The sequence below is a fragment of the Anas acuta genome, chromosome 4 (assembly GCF_963932015.1).
Source record: "Anas acuta chromosome 4, bAnaAcu1.1, whole genome shotgun sequence".
In the NCBI taxonomy this organism is placed as follows: domain Eukaryota; kingdom Metazoa; phylum Chordata; class Aves; order Anseriformes; family Anatidae; genus Anas; species Anas acuta.
Window position 1 is genome coordinate 70,541,342 of NC_088982.1, and position 17,132 is coordinate 70,558,473.

The window sequence follows — 17,132 nt, forward strand, 5'->3', positions numbered from 1 at the left end:
TATCCCAGAGAGCACACCACACTGCCCTCAGGGTGCCTCGCCGCCCCACAGACCCTGCACGACTCCAAAATGGGGCCAGGGAGCGGAGGTTTGGTGTCACCACCAGCACGGCTTTGTGGTGGCCGCCGGCCCCGTTGGGATGTGGAGGCTGTGGCATGGGGCAGAAAGCAGCACGTACACAAGTGGTGAAGGGTTTTCTGTGAAATAATGGCGTTTTGGTGAAGGCTGAGGGTTGTGGTTTCAGCAGGTGTGTTGGGAGAGATGCCCTGTCACACACCCCAGGCCAGCTTGAGGTGAGCTTTTGTCAGACAGCTGGCAGATTTGGGGCTCCAAATCTAGCGAGGACAAAGGGACGGCGTGGAGACAGAGACAAGAGCAGGGACTGGAGGCCATCCACCTGGCCTGACAGCACCTCAGCAACCCCACTCTTTGCTCTGGTTTTCACCTGTCCCTCCTTCATCCAGGGACACTCAGCACCGCTCCCCAGGCCACCCTCTCTCTTGGCCTTCCTTTGCTTTGCAAGCACGAGAAACATGATTTATTAATGCGAGGAAAGAAAAACAAACGAATCACATATCCTGCTTCACTGAATATCTGGTATACCCTTGGGTCTTCCCTTCACTCCTCTATCTCCCCCAAGTCATCTGTACAAAGCAGGCATCCTGCATTGAACACTGTCTGTTGGCAAGCCATTCATATTAGCGTAGCAGGTCTTGAACACTGCAAGTTTGCTGTGCCACATGCTTGATCATATTTTTAAATTAGAATGAAAGAAAACCACTATCTTCCCACTACGCAAATCCACTATTTAAAGTGCCAGGCTTCACACAGCCTTCATTCTTGAATGTTCTCAGTGTCAAAGCAAAGGGTGCTAAGTATTTTTGTCATTTTGGAAAACACTGTAACTCTTTCTTGTGCTTTTTAATACATATTAGTATCTGTTTTAGATTTCATGTCAAGATTTTTTAGGAGAGCTTCCTAATTGTCACGTAGCTAGCAGCAGGCTGTAGAACAAGTTTTGATTTCAGTATTACCGATTCAGCTTTGTGTTTGTGGATAAAACATGTAATGTCCTTGTGTATCTGTTTACACATAAGCATCCTGAGATACAGCATGCAGTTCAGATGCCTGAGTCACAGCAGGGCTCTGGAGTCTTTGGCTTTGATATGCCCTACAAGGAAGTCCACAGAAATCCCAGCCCTGGGATTTCCCAGCTCCAATCCTGGCACGTGGTGGCTTGCAAAGTGGCAGTGTTTAGTCATTAATAAAAACGTACAGTTTACCGTAGGTGAGCCTGCTCCCAGTGCGAAACATCCAGCAAGAGCCTTATTTCACCCAGTCCATCCTCTGCTAAAGGGCACGTGTGTTGCCAGATAAACTTTGCCATTTTAAAGGCACACTAAATCCCCCTTGGAAAGGGGGATTCATTCTGCAGAGAGGAAAATTTGGCAATACAGCTGTGCAAGTCATAGAGCAAGGCATATAATGACTCATTATTTATCAACAAAGAAGAGCCATGAGCAGGATGTAATGGTCTGGGGATGGGCTGATGTCACAGCAAGGAGTGGGAAAACTGCAAAGACAATTAGAGTATTATGACTATCTTTAACCACATGATACAATCAGACCCTTTATTACTATTATTAGTCACCGCAGTTCTGTAACTCTACAAACCCACTCCATCCGTGTGCGAGGTTGTGAAAAATTTATGTAGCAGATCATTAATTTTTCTTACAAATTCCTTCTCATTTAGTTTTTCTAAGAGATGTCTAAACTGGGCAAAGTGGTTTTGAAAGCAAAGCTCTGAAGTTATCCCTTGGGGAACAAAAACACAGTATTGCCAACACCATCTATTCAAAAGAATGAATCAGCTGCCTGGAGAAAGGAGGAGTAGTTCAAAACAGGACTAAATGGAAAAAAAAATCATATTTTTTATAGTTGCATCTGTTGCTTTTGCATACTTAGGCTTACATTTTCAACCTTTTATTTGCAATCACAGCAGCTGGAAACCTGTTCTTTTAATGGAAAGCAAGAATTGCAGGAATCCCAGAGCTGGGGCTTCCAGAAATGCTCTTGCCCCCTTCAGCTTGGGATTTGGCAGTGGTGAAGGTGCAGACAGCTCCAGGACTTACAGAGATAGTCCATACAAGTGTTCAAGTACTAATCTTTGCAGTTTTCTTTCATTCTCATTTCTAAAGGCTATTTCCAAACAGTTATGTGGCTGATATACATGAGAAAGATAAAAAACAGTGACTCTTGTGAAGAAGCAACCACAGAAAGACCATCAGCCCATCGTGCTGTAATCACGATTGAAACGAAGCACAAAATCTTAGCCTCTTTACCCAGCAGGCTAGAAATCAGCGACACCTTAAGCTTTAAAGCATCAGCACAGCTTGTCAATATAGCACGCTTCTCCTTGGTGTATTGCCCCAAATGGTATCCCCAGTATGAAATAAATCACAAGTCTGACCTTGTGGGAGCTCTCTGAATTCAGTGGTCAATGGCGCTCAGCAGGGAGAGTCCGATGCCTGTTTCTTTTTTTTCCTTGTTCTTCATTCCTCCCGAGATTGGCATGTTTTCCTATCCTCTTCTTTTGGTTATCACTGCCTGACACAAAACCTGAAAATATTAAGCCATTTATATTAACTTCTGGGGCCATGTATTACCTCTGCTCTAAGCTTCTATGTAGGCAATACACTAGCATGTCTTTTCATCACACCTTCTTCAACCTCTATCTAATTAGCCACCATCACTGAAATGTTTACCACGCCGTTTCCCCAAATCACCCATCCCATCACACCGCACACACACACGCATAGTCCGCCCTGTGCAGAAATTGCTGGTTTTCTCTCCAAGGCTTTGAACCTGCTTGGTTTCAGTCTGGGGAATGCGCCATGAGATACCCGGGGAGCCGAGGAGAGCTGCAGAGCACCGAAGCAGGGCACTCCCCCTGCCCAGGATTGCATTCGGCATTGGGACTGTGGCTGTTGCCAGCAAATTTTGCCTTAAACACATCCTCAGCTCCTCCGGTGTGACTCCTGCCATCAGCAGTGTGTAGCAGCCACCACCCACACAGCATTGGCTTTTCTCACCCCTGCAAATTCGACACGTGGCAGCATGCCCTGCGCCAACACGTCCCCCCGCTGCTGCAAGGATGGGATGAATGTAATGATCCCTTGGTGCTACTCAGGTAATTACAAGGGTATGGCTCTTTGTAAGCTTCCTTCATTGCCCCTAGCATTCTCCGTGGCAAAGAACCAAGGAAAAGGTCAGGTTTTTAAAAGCCTTCTGGCTTAAGCTGGTCACTGGTGATGTAACGTGGGCATCCCTGAAGTGTGCACCTATAACCAAAATAGGGTTCTCTCTTCTTTCCAGAACAATTTCTTCAGCAGTATTAAGAAAGAGACTGTAGGAAAGAAAATACACACTCAATTGCTTCCCACCTCTGTGAGTACAGGAAAGCATTTTTGAGAAACTACAGAAAGTATTTTGGTAAAATGCTGCCGGCAGAGAAATGCACATTCTCAGCCTCAGTGTTTCTAGTAGCAGCTTTGGATCTGTGATGAGGACATTTTCATCCCAACAGCTCATTTTAACACTTATCCACAAACGATGGACAAATGTGGTGGTAGGAGGGAGGCACAGCAGTGTTATTTAAGAGGAATGCCGGCCAGCTTTGAATGTACTCTGTAAGATGACGATATGTTTGTGTTTTTTTTTTCCACTCATCTCTTTATAGATGTTTGAAATTACAGGAAGGGCCCTGAAGTTAATGCTAAAAATTAAAACATATAGAAGGGCTCAAACTGTTTGTCAGAATACCTGATTCCACTCTTCTTTTTCTTTTAAAGCAGGCAGACGTCCAGCTATTCAAATCTAACACGTTTGGAGCCAACTTTTAAACCCTAGCAGCTTACCACAACTGGAGGCAATCTGGTGCCATCCCCTCCTGGCTTCCACGGACGGAGTCGTGCCCTGCATCTGTGCTTCACCCGGCGCTGAGAAATGGCATGGCCAGCCACCTCTAGCCTTCCTGGTGCACTGCATATAAAACAAGTGTCAGCACTAAGCACGGCTCTATATTTCACCCACCAGCTCCCTTCCTCTGCGAGGGCTCTCGCCTGCCGCTCCTCTGTCTGCTTTGTGCTTATATATTGCCACTTTCTGCCTACCCGCAGGAGAGCATCTCCTTCAGTCACAATTAACTCTAATGGCAAACAGATACACGGAGAAGTTACAGTGACAGCCAGGCAGCCTAAGACTCCTCTTGTGTCCCCTTCTGGAAGGCTGCAAAAGCAAGTTTATTTCCTTCGGGCTTGTTTTAGAAAATGTTCTTTGATACATGCCCTCAGGCACCCTGCACACACTGCCAGGCTTAACGCCGCGTGATTTATTTTCATATGAACAGAGAACTTGGGAGGTCTGCCCATCCCACCCGTGCTGGTAGAGAGGCCCAGCTCCTTAAGCCCTTCCTCCAAGGAGCATCCTAATTTGGGGCCTCACTCACCCACATCCCAATATTGCATCCAGGTCGTGCTGTCCCAAAGGGTTTTTAGGACAGGGGGTTCTGCTGGCAGCAGGGCCATCAAACAAGCACTGTCTTCCTTGTCTTTTACTCCACAAACAAATTGCTCTTGACCTGCATTTCTCAACAAAAACGTTAAAACAGCGAGGAACAATCACTAGTTGGGCTTGTCAAAGGCACGGCAGTGCTTCCTCCTCTTAGCTGACTCTTGAGATGAAACTTCAGTATAAAAAAAAAAAAAACACAACTGTGGTAGGCATGTTTTTAGACGCTCTATTACCTCTTTATATTCTTTCTCATGAAGTTCTTGTGGAAAACGCGAGTCTTTAAGCGCTCAAAATGCTTCCCAGCCAATGGCAGGAAAAGAGCCTTTGCTGAGCTGCATTTTCTAAAGCATTTGCATAAAAATACAGTTCAATTCTCTGTATATGCTGCAAAAATCGGACTCTTTTTTTCCCCATTCAGTTGGAAACTGTCCATGTTGCCATATGTAGCCGTTTCATCTTTCCTCTTTCTTTTCTTATAAAACACAATCCTTGATGCCAGCTTTCTTTATGTTATTGCCATTCACAGGGAAGTAAAAAATAGCAATACCGTTCCTGAAGAAACAGCAGCACAACAATAACTTTGCTTACGATCCAGAACAGTGAATCACAAAGCAAAAATTCACCCAAACCAACCCTTTAAACTACCCCATTGCAAAAAAATAGAAGATTCAAACTGTTTTCCTAGAGACTGCTGGTCTACAAGTAAGCTCTTAAAACGTAAGTGATAGCAGTTTGCCAATGCCTTACAAAACCGTGTTTATGACAAATGCTCAGTATGTGGTCATTTAACCAAACAGAGCTTCCTTTGTCCTATTTCTGTGTTTTATGTGACACACGGCACTGAAAACCTGCACAACAGCAATATGCTTCTGGTGGCAGAGCAGAATATCTGCAAACATTTACAGCCATCTACTACAAAGCCACCCCCCTCACCAGTCAGGATGACTTCACCCGCACGGACACGGACCATAGCACCAGCTCTGCCAAACTTACAGGAAGGATAAATTCAGCCCTTTTAGTTCATGTTTACTCAGTCATGCCTTTTTTTTTTTTTGTTATTACAATTCCACAGGCAAAGAGATTTCTGTTTAAAGCTGCATTTTTTCCACTATTATTTTCTGGGGGGTAGGGGCGAGGAAGGGGATGGTGCTACGGCACCATCACAGGATTTCGAGGACCTTTGGCACAAATGAACTAAACGTAAGAGTTCCCCATTACCTGGTTTTGCTCATCTAATTGTGCCCACTGCTACACAGGCAGCGCTGGGTCTGGTCCCCATCAGTCCTTACGCTTCATTTGTGCCAAGAATTAATTATTTAAGCACTAAAAGCATTCAACCTTTTGCTTCCTCACTTTGACCACTCTGCGACGTCAGAGAACAGAGCTCAGACAAATACTCTTGCATTTGCCTTGTATCTTTAAAACACTCTTCTCTCCATTTCATGTGCCTTTTTTTTTTTTTTAGGGAGGCTGAGGGGCTTCTGCAGAGGTCCTCTTGGCCAAGCTGGGAAGAGGAGCCCAGACACCTATCGGTCGTTTGCCCTATTCTTTTGCTGACTTCATGCTTTCAGCTGCTTTTTTTTAAATTTTTTTTTCCAGCAGGCTCTTGCACAGTTAACCACTGGGACCAACCCCACCCCAATCGAACAGCACTGTTAATTTTAGTGAAGGTGACCACCTTCAGGTGGTCACCCCACGAGGACCCTGGCATGTAAAGCTTTCAGGGCAGAGCTGCCATAAAACTGTCCAGCATCCAAAGAGACTGAGCATTCAAGTCGCTTATGCAATATTCAAAGCAACACGACCATGGCCAAAGCAACAAAACCCATGACCAGTTGGGTTTGTGCTGCCTGCGTACCCCAAATCACTTCCCAGCCCTTGACCCCGTTGAGTACTCAGGGTCCTCATCGAGCAGACTTAGATGCTAGCTGCCACCATCCTACAAATTTAGTGAATAATGTGAACCTGCCCCCCAAAAAAGTCAGATGAAGATTTCTGGTTATTCGGAATGATCCTGGGGCACACTCCCATCACAGGGATACTGGCTGGGTTGCTGCTCAGAGAGCTGTGGACACGCAGGGTTGATGTTACAGGCACCCGAGTGGCAGCGTGCTTCTGCTGCTTTCCTTCTCTCTCCTTCAGACCAGTCTGTTTTTAATGTTTGGGAAAGGATTTGAGTTGAATGAGGAAAGAGGAGGAAAAAAATCAACCACTTCTAGGTGTATTTACACAAGTGCCTCTCTTTATGCATATTGGTTTATTTTTGTATGTGATGTGTATTCTTTGCGTGTTTCTTTTGCTTGTGTTTTTTTTTTTTTTTTTTTCTTTTTGAAGGGGGGAGGGAGGTTGCTTTTTCTCCTTCAAGGAAGCTGATGAAAAAATAATCATAGTGGCCAATAATTGCTAAGTTTGAGACGAGGCAAGAACCAGAAGCAGCGATATGACTGTCACAGCACTTTAAATATTGTGCTGTCTGCAGCTCTCAGGCAGTCAGTGGAGACAGCAGAGGAGCAGAGAACATTTCACCACCCCATGCCATGGTGGGGTTTGGTGTGGGTCTCCAGACCTGCCTGGGGAGAGGAGGAACAGGAGATGCTGCTTGCCGTCCGTTCCTCCTGCAACACCAGGACAGGCAGCCCTCTGCTGCTTTTACTTTTCATAATTAAAATATTAATACAATATTTTATTCTGAATGTTTATACTTAATTTAATAACAAATAATCAAATCTCTTAAATCCACCGGCAAAGATAGCCAAGTGCAATCACTGTACGGTGGAAGCCGTACATTCTTTCAACTGCACACTGACCATCCTCCTGCACCCACCAAAGTCACATTGGCTACAAACTACCTTGTCGGTTTCTCAGAAGACCTATTTTTAAGCATTATTTAGAGCACAGAAAGAAAGGAAAAAAATAAAAAAAAAGAAGAAACTGTTTCAAGTCAGCTACACAAAGGTAAGATGTGTTCAGATAAGTGTAAATGTGACTGCAGAATATTCTTTGGTCTTCTTTCTATCAAATCTAAAAAATTATTTTTAATTGATTCTTGAAGCACTTTTTGAAGTTCAATAAATGCTTCAGAAATCAGTTGGGAGTCCACAAATGTTAATAGTATTTAGCTCATTTCAATAAAAATGGCCTCATTAACATGCCAGCTGCTAAAACGTGTGATACCAACTGTGTCCTTCTGCCAGCCTGCAGGGAAGCGTTCCCACTCACCACTCAGCTCTGCTTTAAAAGAAACCATTTAGAAAACATTCCCATTTTACAGCATGCCTCCGCTCAGACCATCGCTACTTCGGCAGTGCCCCATCCCCAAAACGTCTGTAAGAGCTCCTGGCAGCCCTTTGAACAAGGAGAGCTTGGTCTGGGCTTCTTCAGGGATTTTTCTTCTCTGCAGGCAAGTAAAAGCTCATTCCCCTTCCCATCCATCAGCAGGGAAGGAGCCAGGTGAGCTCCTCTCCTGTCAGAGGCAATAAGTTTTTCATTACGATGCTGCTACATGGAAATAAATAACCTTTGCTCAGCCCTGCTGCTGTCAAGCCCTGGCCAGTGGATGCAGCTCCCTCACCTGCCTTCAAGTCCCTAACCTGCAGCGCCAGAATTTGGGTCGAATTGCAGCCTGTGCGAGTGCAAGCACCCACTGCCACCAGAGGTTTATAGGATATCTTGCACTTCAGCCCTATAAAAACTTTCCTAAGGGTGCTTTGGGGGCACAGGAACAGTAGGAACGACGTACCAAATTACACCACATCATTAGGTCACGATGCAAGTGGTATTGTGCTAGGATTTCCAGAGAAAACACGAGATGTTGTTCAAGGAAGCACCAACCAAGAGCACCACAGCCTGGGACCGGCTTTGTCCCAGGTGCCCCCCAGGTGAGGCCAGCAGCCACCCTGAAGAACCCCATCCCATGCTGCTTCAAAGCACAGCGAGGTCTTACAGCAACAACTCAGCCCCAGGAGCCAGCGTTGAGGCATCTAAACCCTCGTGGTGCCCCGGTGCACCTTGAGGGGGGGTCACCAAGTGATTGGTGCCACCCCTCAGGTGACCTTGACAGTGAAAAAGCTGCTTTGGGGCCAGTCCGTCCCACTGTGCTCATTGCTGCTGAAACAACCCCGCTGCCTTTCGGAAAGCCTCAAGGCACCTCAAGTGCAGGCAGCCCCAGAAACCACCCAGATGTCCACAACAGGCCAGCCTCACCCAGACCACGAGGCGCGGTTGCCTCCGTGACATCCTTGAGGACACCTTCGATGGACAAGCGGTGGCCACGTGCCCATCTGGCAAAGACCAAGTGAGTGGGAACCTGCTGCGTTTGGCTGCCTCCTTCCCCTCTCTCATCCATTTTATTTCGGGTCAAACGTATTTCGCTGGAGAGGTCAGAGTGTGGCAGCACAGCCGCGGCTGAGGCCGTCCCGAAGGGAGGGAGGTAACACGCCGAGCTCTTGAAGTGACGATGAGAGAAAGCACTGCAATTAGGGTTGGATTATTACTAGGGTGTTTTTTTCCAGTTTCTCTGGCAAATTTGCATTTTAAATTACTTTTTGCTATAATTATGTTTCATCTTTCCACTATGACTTTGGTAACTTTTATTATTGTTATTTCATAAGGATGGTTAGAAATGCTATATAAGACTACAATTAAAAAAAAAAAAAAAGTTTGATATCAATGTGATTTTGATATAGTTTTATATCAATGCGATTATATCAAAGTCAACAAAGAGAGGGTGATACTGAAAGGGTCTTCCCTGAGAGGATGGGTCTGTAAGTTCTGGCTCATCGCCCCAAACTCTGTGCAAGAAGCTGAGGAGCTTTTATCCCCACAGGGGGGTAATCCCAATTATCCATCCCTTTGCCCCAGGGTTCACGCCTTGGCCCTGAGTGCTAAACCCAATTATCCCCAGGCACATTAGGCAAAGATGTCTCGACAGCTCTGCTGTCAGGACAGATTAACCCACTGCTGGAGCGGCCCCAGGACCCTGCTGTCCCCCTGCCTCCAGCTGTGTGAAAAGTCAGACAGCATCACTGTGGTGGAAGCCCTGCTGCACCTGACGGGGCTGCGGTGACACCCAGCACGCACAGCTGGCCACAGGAGAGACCGCAGCAACAAGAGGATCTCCCCAGCCACCTCCATCAACCAAAAAAAAACAAAAAACATCTGGATCTCTCCAGCAAACGGCGAAGAAAAGCTGGAAGACAGGAAAACGCACTTCAATCTGTACTAAAGTAAGGCTGCTGCTGTTGTCGGGCTCCTGAATGGAGATGTGGGGGCTGGAGGAGTCCGAGGTTTAATTCTGTCGGGCAGTGTTTGAACACACACCAAGGCTCACATTGTCACCACGCTCCCTGCCCACAGGGCTGCCCTCCGGTTTGAAAGGACCACGAGCATATAATGGGCTAATTTTTTGTAATTGCGGAATCTGAGTCAAGAAAACGATAGGACTTTATACCTGAACAGCACCTCTGATGTGTCTTGTTGATTTTCCTTTTCTAATACCCTCACCTGCATGCAAGGTGATTATCTCGGTGTATGAAATGAGCACAAGCAGGTCTGAGCAACTCATTCCTCATCAGGACAGTGGTCTGTGGATTGATTGACATATCCATCCCAAATTTGATCTGTGTTAAGCTGATGTAAGTTAAAAGTAGCTCCCCTGAAAAAAAAAAGAAAGTTAGAAGTCAGTGTCCGGGGGTGCTGGGTAACACCAGCCATGCCCATCTCCTCCCACAGCTCCACAGACACATCCATCCCAGCCAGCACACCAAGGCCACCTAGAATGCCTCAGGGAACTGCTGTTTAGGAAGTGCTGCACACTGTTTTCAGCCTAGTTTGTGTTTTTTGTTTTTTTTTTTTTTTTTTTTTTTAACTTAAATGAGCTTATCAGTTTTATATACACTCCGTTCCTGGCAGAGGGGGGAAGACAGGGGTTTTCCCTCCCTCCAGCACATGCAGCAGTTTCACTATGTCTAGGTTTTGCCACTATAAACAAGGTTGTAGTGGCAACTACAATCTTTTTTTTTTTTTGTTGATGTTAAAAAAAAAAAAGAAGTAACCTTTTAAGGCAGGCAAAAAAAAAAAAAAGAAATAACTCAGTAAATCAGTGCTTTGTTTTACTGCACTGACAGGGTGAGGCTTAAGACAATATCCTTAGGATATTATTAATTAACAATCCAATCCTCCTAGCTTCTCTGTGGAGGGATGAAACTTGGCAGAACAGAGAAGCTCCAGATGGAGGAAATCTTCTGCATCAGATAAGACTCTGAGTGACAAACCCCCTATCACTCACATTTAGGACCACAGACAGAAGCTGCTTGTTATGGTGCAAATCAGCTAAAAATACCCTAAACGCAAACCTATTTTTCCTTAAAGCTACCTGTTACATCAGGTGTACTCGGAGTCCAACTCTATTGATTTTGGTGTAAAAAGCACTTTAATTGAAAGGAAAAAGTACCAGCAGCGAAAAATAAGGCAGGAAGGGATGAACTACAGTGGCAGCCCAGCTTCAAACATATCCTCTTAAAAGTTCACGGAATAAAAAGTTGTACAGCCCTAGCAGAGACTCTGCAAGCTAACTGTGTGAAATTTTAAACTGACTGACTTGTTCCCTTTTCCTGCAAAAACTGTAATTTATTCCGTGTTCTAAGGCCCTTTGAGAGAGGAGCTCACATAGGTTTGATGCAAAGTGTGCAGTACTAATAATACTAATCCAGAAGCCTCAGAAAAGACTGCAGAGCTCTTTATGAAGGCCCCAGGCTCACGGGCTGTTGGTCTCTAAGCCAGCACTTGGAAAGCTTCCTGACACAGAAAGTTAACTGTAAGGTCTGTACAAAAGAACTATTTTCAGTAAACGAAAATGAAGGAGATGGGACAAAGATACAGAGCATGCCCAGCTATCCATCATAGTAAAAAACTGTATGAGTCAAGCCACCTTCCCGAACTGCTTTGGCCCATGCTTCAGCATTGCAGGGACATGCATAGAGCTTCTCCTGCCTGTGGTCTCCTCCCATAGCCTTGGGCTTCCTCAAAGCACATGCTTAGCTCACCTTACAAGCAAATACATCAAATACATTCAAAGGAGCAGAAAGTCATCTCCTTCCTCTCGTCCCTGAGCTTCTTCCTGGCTTGCTCACCCAGACAGTAAGAGACCACAGCTCTGGTTTCTTTTTATAGCCCTGGAGATGTGGACCCAGTCATCAGCCTGAGCAGTAAATCACTGACCACAGGCTACTCAGCCAGCCAGCTTCCTCTCCTGGAGGATGTCCAATGCTCCATCAACCCTAAGAATCCCTGTTCACATCTGCCACCCACGGTTCCCCACTGGGTCTCACCATCATTTAATTGGGCTGCAGTGATGACTTGCACTCTTTCCTCGGAGTTAGGTAGCTTTCTGTTATCGGAGTTGCCTTTTGTTAACTGCTGAAAGTTAAGCATTTTGTTTTGCCTTTTTAAAATCTATACTCGGTATCTTCTCATGGTTTTAAAATGTCTGCTAGGATTAAAGTTAAGACTTTTCTCCATTGGGTCCATTAAAGCTTCTGCAATTTTAATCTGTGCTTTTTATAAGACAACAGGATGCCATATAAATCACCACAGTTGATTATTTTTAAACAATCCCCCTTATCCTTACAAAGAAAAGAATCATTTGAATTTTAGATTTTAAATGCTGATCTCACTTGCATTTCCTTCTACTCCAAATAGTGACATTATCCTTACTGTCTAATTAAGGAATAGATGCGTTAAGTGATAGATTTATCACCTACCTTGGAAATTACCATAACCATTATTATAACAGTAATGTCTACATCCTGCAGAATCCAAAAGTGCTTAACCAGCTAGAGAAATCCTGTTTCCATTGCACACATGTATCAGCAGAAGCATCTGGAACACCTCCAGGCTAAAATTCAGACCTGGATCCAGCCTAGTGCACATCTGTGTTAGATGTACAGTACGTGTGAGCAGCCCTCCTTCCTGTGAGCTGCAGCAGTGTAATGCATAGGCTTAAATTTGTATGTATACAAGAGGGACAACAGCATCCCACACCCAACTACATACACCACTTAGATAGTAATAAAATAACAATTTAGGTACCTAAATCCACAGACAAATCCTCAAATTCCTCATGTAGATGTTGTTGAAGCTATACATGCATCTTAAAAAATTTATAGTTCCCTAACAGCCTTCAGCTCTGCCTCTAGCAAGACAGTGGTGATGGAGTAGACCACATTGGTGGTCTTACATGCACCAAAGCCCAAGTGGAGCATAAAAAAAAAAAAAAAAAGTAATAATGGATAAGGGCTTACCTGCCTTAAGGAAATGGATGAGGACATCCCTGAAGCACCAGGCCTCATGCAGAGGTGAGGGTTCAAGGAGGATTTCCTGCTGACCTTGTTATTCCTCATCCTTCAGGCAAGGAAATACACCTTTGACTACAACTCTGCAAATCTGGATTGCTGTCCCATTTCCAAAGATCCCTGCAAAGACTCTTCAAGTCAGCAACCGCAGCTACTTTTAGCCAAATTCTTAGAACAAGATCAAATAAATAAATAAATAAATAAATAAATAAATCCACTCCTCAGAGCAACAAACCCCTATGGCACAGGGTAACAAACCAGCACAAGAAGAACCTCAGGGCACAGACCACTCTTGCCCAGCCACATTGTCCTCAGTTACGCTGAGAGGGCTCTCAGATAGGAGAGCAACACCCAAAATCTGACAGCAGCACCTGCAGGGTGGGTGCTCAGCAGGTGCACACCATAGAGAAGGGGAAGAAGGTAAATGTTGCATTTAATGCTCTCGGTTCAAACAAACATGGAAGAAAAGTGGTTTTTTACCAGTGCACGTAAGTCACAGCGGTTTGCAATTGTAGCTGGCTTTATCGGATCATGTGCTAAAATTGGTAATTCTTTCAGGCCAGGGGGAAGATTATCATCTGGTGTAAATTGTCATACTTACAAAAACAGCGCATTAATTGCTGTGATAATTTGCACCAGCTGAGAGTTTCCCCCCCACCCCCCCAGGGACTGTGTTTACTGCTCAGCTCTGTGGCGCACAAAATGGCGGCCTCCGCCAGGCCCAGGCCTGAGGTGCCCCCATCTTGCCGGTGGCAGTGGAGGGCAGCACCAGGCCCCTGCCTTTCCATTTTGGATAAAAAGCATTATTAAAAGGCTGTAACAGTAGAACCAGAGCCTGCAGATATTAATAAAATCACCTTTGGGGGGTCTGTCCCTCTTTCCTCCCAGTTATCTTTACCAGGTGATTGTTTATCTATTTGTAATGCCATGGAAAACGTATCATTTTACTCATGTTTCAGTGCACAAACAGCTGAGCTGTGCTTCATCCTGCACAGAAACGATTTTAAAAGGCAGAGGGAGCAGGTGAGGAGGGTGCTCCAGGGGTTAAGGTGCTCGAATTTACCCAACCAAACAGTGAAAACATTTTTGGCTCGCTTCCTCGAAATATGACCTGTCAGTGGTGTTTGACTGGATAAAGTCTTTTAAAGCCGAAAGTGCTGTGGTGGGTAGGGCTGGCAGCAGGCTGCAAAGCCAGTCTGCTTTTCTTCTAAAAGCCAGGCCTTGCACAACACCCTTTTATTAGTGGTGTAAGCCGTACAAAATAATTTGCAAAGCAAGCAAGCAAACTATGGGGATACCCAGAGAAAAACGCATTGGGAGCGGGCAGAACAGGGGGCAATCAGCACCCTAGCTTCTGAAGATCGCCAGCTTCTCTGGGGAGACGGAGATGGCCTTCCTGCAGCATGCACGGGCAGGATCTGAGTGTGGATGGCACAGTCTGATCCTATCTGAGCTTGTAAAGCTGGGCGTTGGTAATGCCCAGCCAGCTTTCACTCCTAGTGTATTCCTAAGACACAAAAATCTATTTGCTATGTAGAAAAAGAAAAAACTTAAAATGTTTTCAAGACACTGCATGCTGGGGAAAAAAATAATAAAAAAAAAAAAGGAAAAAGTATCTCCAAAATAGCCAAAAGTATCTCCAGAACAGCCCCTGCTACTGGGATTGCTATTTGCGCGCTTCATAAAACACAGCCTCGCTGGGGCTGATGGAAACAATATGGTGAGCACATTGCAGCAGCGAGGTCAGAGCATGGCTCTTCTCTTTTGTTTAAAACATCTACAGAGAGGCAGCTATTTTCTTCTTTTTTTCTTCCTGCGGCAGTTTTGGCGTGCATAGCCGGAGGGCTTGCTGAAGAGCTGCAAGATGTGGCCGGGGCTGGGGCAGCCACAGCACAGCACCTCTGGAGGGGAGCAATGTATGCAGCACGTACCAGAGGCTGCTCCCTAAAGAGCTGGGTGCAAGGATGACGTTGTTTGCTGTACACAGACATAAAGTCAGTTGCAACAAGCTGGGGATTTATTACAGCGGCCTCACCCTAAAAGAAAAAAAAAATTATATTCTTCTGTACAACAAAGACAGCACAAGTACTCTCTGCTCCAGAGACATTTACTCAGAGAAAACTCACTTTCTAGCATAAAACATTAGTTTTATAAAGTTTTATAGCATGCATAGATACCACCACTACAGTAATGTTATAAATGCCTGACAATGGAGATTAGATCAGTCTGATAAAATGCTTAAACAATACAGGTTAATTTTAGTGCAGCCGAAATTTCCCACACTGGTCCATTAATGGAGATGCTGGTCATGTTTTGTTGTAAAATATGTCCTGCTCACAGGCCCCCTTAACGCCCCTTCCATACCAATCTTTGTAGCAGCAGCAAGTTTTTGTTGAAGCAGCCATTCCCCTGCAACCCCACATTGAATCCCATAAAATGGAGAGCACCTTAAAAAGACCCCAACCCTCTTTGATTTGACAACCTCTCATTAAAATTAACGAGGATGACTCTCACTCAGACTGTAAAATAAGCCAATATGCTGTGAAGTTCACCTATTGGTGGGGGCAATGCAAGTTGCCAAACCTATGAATGATAATATTCATGGTTGTTCATCAATTAAACGATTTAAAACAACAGTAAAAAGCCCTTTTGGCCAATAAGGATATTAGTCCTTCCTCATCAGAAAGTCGTACTGATCTTTCCCACATTGGCCAATCCAGCCAACCTTTCATTTCCCCATCCTGGAGAAGAGCAGAGAGTTGCCAGTTACCACGAGCACCTGCTGGATGCCCCATCCTGTGCTCAGCCCTGCTAGCAGCCCACCTGTCAGTAGAAATACAGCTCCTTTGCTTCCACCAAGTCAGCAAAAGGAAAAATCTCACATAAAAGACCATTTCCCTGTGTCCAAATAAAGGCTTGGCTGATGTCTCTCCTTAAGATACATCTGTGGTAAGACTCTCCAATGGATATAGAAATTTGTTAAACGTTTCCATCTGCTCTCGGGTCTGACCATCGATTTGTCCTTGTAAATTCCTAAGTGGCGTTGCTTTTCCAACATTTAAAAAAAGGGAAACAGTATTTGTGGGGATACTCAAGCCCATAAACATCACACAGACACGGATACACACACTCAGAAAAAAAAAAAAAAAAAAAAAGAAAAAAAAAGTGTGGCATGTAATGCAGGGGCTTGATGTTGCCAATTAGTAAGAGGATTTTAGGAGTGCTCACAAACTCTTCATGAAAATGGCCTTGTAGGCAGGCTGACATCACCCAGATGTTTTTAATTACAACAACTCTGGGACTAATTTCTTTGCTTATCTGTTACTGCCCTCCAGCACTGGTTCCTGTTGATTAAATCTGCCTCAGTAACAGAATACAACTTTGCTTCTGGACACAAAATGGCTGGAGATCTTCAGTTTCCTGGTTATTGTGTGTTAACGCTTCACTGCATTTTCACATACGCTAACAATGTGGTGTGACATGAATAAGGGCGATCAAATGCAGAGCATATCACCTCCTCTACCCTGTTTTAGGTTCAGGTTCGTGTTTCTCTCTGTACTCAGAAATAGTCCTGGGTATGTCCTGTGTGCCTGTCCTGACAGTTCAGGGGCCAGCTGCTCTGGTTTGCAGAGGTGACCAGGACCTGGGCCTTCACACAGAAAAGCAAGAAGATCTCCTGATTCGAGTACAAAGTACTGTGTGCTTAGCAGTGGAATTATTTCATGTTGTACCTGCAAGCCCTTCTCCTTTCCATGGGTGGAAACCTCCTAGGTATATGTAAGATTTCATAGTCTGATACCAAGTGTGTCATTCCACTCACTTTGATGAAGGCTTCACCATTGAATTCAGCAAGGCTCTTTCCCTTCTCTTTTAGTCCATCATGAGAAGGACTGAGGAACATGGATGCAGTTTGTCCAGGCAGCCTAAAGAAAGCCACGGGAAGCAATGCCCCCCATCCACAGGCGTACCCATACCGGAGGCCCCTCTTCAATACCTAGCGTGGGTTCTGGTGTTGCCTGTATCTCTGCTGTGTCCCAAGAAATCCCTTTCCACAGTAACATTATTAGTTTTTATGGACTTCCCTTTACATATTTAGAATGACTGTAGTTCCACTAATGACTATAATTGTTCCAGACATCCATTAATTTTGATTTATTAACTTATCCAATTTCCCGTACCGTAGTCTTGCCCACTCTATAAGTAATTTAC

General features: G+C 44.9%; 1 long non-coding RNA gene across 6 annotated transcripts; it reads right to left on the bottom strand.

The window, feature by feature from the left end:
* Positions 1-718: 718 nt before the first annotated feature.
* Positions 719-15,400, bottom strand: LOC137856465 (uncharacterized). Of its 6 annotated transcripts, none has more exons than XR_011096471.1 (7): positions 15,288-15,400; positions 14,855-14,959; positions 12,873-13,091; positions 10,075-10,225; positions 8,776-9,041; positions 3,918-4,041; positions 719-2,619 (listed from the first exon to the last, which is right to left on the bottom strand). It is a non-coding gene; the product is annotated as an uncharacterized lncRNA (long non-coding RNA). The 6 variants fall into 6 exon arrangements; XR_011096472.1 differs by lacking the exons at positions 719-2,619; positions 3,918-4,041 and adding exons at positions 7,164-8,035; positions 13,182-13,910; XR_011096470.1 differs by lacking the exons at positions 719-2,619; positions 3,918-4,041 and adding an exon at positions 6,860-7,142.
* Positions 15,401-17,132: the final 1,732 nt, after the last annotated feature.